At 35.6% G+C, this 3,510-nt stretch overlaps 1 protein-coding gene across 1 annotated transcript in view; it reads left to right on the plus strand.

The window, feature by feature from the left end:
* Positions 1-1,309: 1,309 nt before the first annotated feature.
* LOC101848036 overlaps positions 1,310-3,510 on the plus strand; it is a gene marked incomplete in the record, with an annotated part of 21,052 nt that continues 18,851 nt past the window's right edge. Inside the window, 1 exon segment of the mRNA XM_013081113.2 lies at positions 1,310-1,735.

The raw sequence follows: 3,510 nt of genomic DNA on the forward strand, positions 1-3,510 counted from the left end.
GGGGTCCAGATATCTTGACCTACCCCAAAAGTAGGCATTGCTCTACCTATAGGAAAAGTTTGGTTAGATTGGTGCGTATATTTGTTTGGTTACAGAGAAAAATCTCCTTGTCTTTAAAGAGACTGAATAAGGACCCAAAAACTTAAGCTTCAATTTTCTGAAAACGGCATTTATCTATCCCGTAAAATGCTGTTTTGAAAAAAATCAAAGTTACAATTCTTGGACCCTTGTTCAGTTTCTTTATAAGACCAGGAGCCAGGAGAGTTTTCTATATAACCAAACAAATATACACACCAATGAAACCAAACTTCTCCTATAGGTAGGGCAATGCCCACTTTTGGTGTAGTTCAAGATTTCTGAAAACCCCGTAATCTGGGTTAGCCCGCTTGTCCTTTAAAGAGTCGACTTAATGAATGTATCCAAAGAGCTTAGTATACAAAAAACTTCATGAATGTTTCTTTTGCATTTGAGGTACAAATATGAACGTAATCTTGGTTAGCCCTCTTGGTTGGTCCATAAAAGCGACCATATTGCAAGACTCGACTTAATTAATGTTTCCACAGAGCTTAGTATACAGACTTCATGAATGTTTCCAGAGATCTTAGTATACAGACTTCATGAATGTTTCCAAAGAGCTTAGTATACAGACTGTAAGAATGTTTCCAGAGATCTTAGTGTTCAGACTTCAAGAATGTTTCAAGAGTGCTTGGTGTTCAGACTTCATTAATGTTTCCAAAGATCTTAGTTTACAGACTTCATGAATGTATCCAGAGAGCTTGGTATCATTACAGACTTCTTGAATGTTTCTTTTGTATTTGAGGTACAAATGTGAATGAAGTTTGAACTAAAATGTTAGAATAATGATATTATTTCTAGATCTAGTCTTTAGCTGTTTGCAGAGTCTAATGAATAGCGACGTTATATTATGACAGCCACACGAACCTGAACTCTGGTTCCTATGATATTTATTTTCATCGTTGCCATTACGTTTTTCCAACGTTGTGTGTTTTATTCCTTTGATAAAATAATAAATACTATGTTGACAATAACAATTTGCTATTTTTGTTAATTCAGACGTCTTAATAGTTTTGTTGTTTCAGTTTGTTAGATGAACAATAGTATAAATTTTGGGGGTTTTTTTATTTTTGTTCTTTTATGACAAAGTGAGTAGTTGGCGGGTACTCTGGTGTGGTTTGTTTCTTCTTTCCTATGAAACATCTATCGCCCTTATCTCCCCTTTTTCTTTTTTAATATTTGTTACTCTCTTGTAACACCTCTAATCTTCTGGCGCTCATATGACCTTATGCAGTTGCGAGCGCCGTAAAAACTCGACTAAAACTAAAAACTAATTTATGATAAAACCTTTGGTAGAGCAAGTACGGTACTGTGTTAGTTGACCCCTGTATTGTGCACAGTGTAACCCCTTCATTGTTCAAGAACACGGATATCAGAACGCAAGTCTTTTCGAATAACTGAGATGAGTAATGGTTTGGCAACACTAATGTTGTAAATATAACAACCGACGACGAACACTTATAATACTTAGAACAGTTTTTAGCTACTAACCTGAGAAAAAAAAGTTTGACCAAACAACAGTATCTTAAAAGTATTATTATTCATCAAGATCAGCTGTTTGGAAACGGAGTAGATCTAGATCGAGATCTCTTGGCTGCTGCTGTGTCTGTCCAGGATCTGACAGTAATTTCAGAGACGTCTGAACCTAACTGGATGTTTGGTATGTATACACAGCAAAATGTATGTTTTAATCGTATTTATGGGTTCTAATCTGAAGTGAAATGCTTTTAGTTGTTTTTTTATTATAATAATAATAATAATAATAATAATAATAATAATAATAATAATAATAATAATAATATAACATTTATATAGCACATTTCCACACAAAAAAGTAGCTCCTCGCGCTTTACTTCGGAATACCTTTTTTCAAAACCTTTCGTACCACTAATTCCTTTCTTCTCATGCCCTATTTATTTATGTGCATACACAAACACACACACACACACACACACACACACACACACACACACACACACACACACACACACACACACACACACATAGACTATTTTCATTCAGACAAAGGCACAGAACAACTATATAAAAAATAACGCTAAAACTAAAAGCTTATGAAGGATAGGCCTGTAGGAACAGAACACGATTAAGATGTCTTTTGAAGCTATCAAGTGTTCTTGTTTGTCTTTGTCTTTAGCTGGATCGGGCCAATCGCCCGACTCGATCGCCTGAAACTGAAAACAAACATGTTTGTTTTTGAAGCGATCGAGTCTGGCGATCGCCTCGATCGGCCGATCCCGTCCGTAGTGGGCACCCCGTATTTGGTTCATTAACTTCTTGGTGCTCCCGTTTGAGATTTTGGCTATGACGTCGTTGTTTATTATTGTTGTGGGGTTTGGGTTTTTTTGGTATAACAATATTACCCATCACACCGCCTTTCCACACAAATTGTAAGACAGCAGCAAAAATGTTGATCTACCTCCAAAAAGAAAGAATGAAAGATATAAAAGAAGTTTTTTTTTACCATCTAGCATAAGGCTTTTGTCAGAATGAGCATAGATGTGTATTGCTCTTAAATAGAGTATGTATATAACTCCAAAGGTCTGGTAATTGAATTCCAGCATGTGGTTGAATGATGCTTCTGATGCGATATGTACTTTTTACATTTTGTCAGCTTTACTTCTCTTTTCATATTGAATTTTAATGAGAGTAATATTATAATTTAAATTTGTTATGTATACCTGCGTGTGTTTTTACGGTCCAGTAAAGACAATAAGTATTTCTCTCTGGGACAATAAAGTATTATCTTTATCTTATAATTTCTTATCCTATCTTATTTTATTAGAACTTCATTTTGGTTGCTTACTTTACTTCCTGATTCATTTGAAATATTTTTAGGAAGGCATAGCAGAATTTTAACTTTGAATGAAATACTATATAATTTGTTCACGCAATCTCAGATAGTCTTCAGACCTCTCTAATGTACGAATTCCAAAAGGGAGGGGAGGGGGGTATATACATGTTCTTATGAACAGTAGAATTGTAAACGGAGGGATTTATCTTTTTTTTTCAATGTCAATATCAACGGAATTTTAATTATCGAAATCTCTATCCCTCTTTTAGATTGCTATCCTTGGCAAATAATATGTTCTCCCCACCCCCACCCCCACAGCAATGCAACTGACAAATGTGTCTTAAGGCCATTCCCAAATGGAGGATATTAACATATTCTTATGCACAGTAGAATTGTAAACGGGCTGATTTATCAATGTCATGCTCATACTGTGACGGAACAACATAGGGGGAGATGCTGCTTTTTCTTTCCTCATCCTTACTATCGTCATTTTTCCTCTACTTTTGTATGTTTGTCACTCTCTTGTGAACTGCTATTTCCGGCGTGCCTTGATAGTCGAAGAAGACTTTGTGCTGTTGGGGCCAGAGAGGTGAGCAGAGTAAGCCTGATTCACCTTTTGGACT

This window comes from Aplysia californica, unplaced genomic scaffold (genome assembly GCF_000002075.1).
Source record: "Aplysia californica isolate F4 #8 unplaced genomic scaffold, AplCal3.0 scaffold00116, whole genome shotgun sequence".
Taxonomy (NCBI): Eukaryota; Metazoa; Mollusca; class Gastropoda; order Aplysiida; family Aplysiidae; genus Aplysia; species Aplysia californica.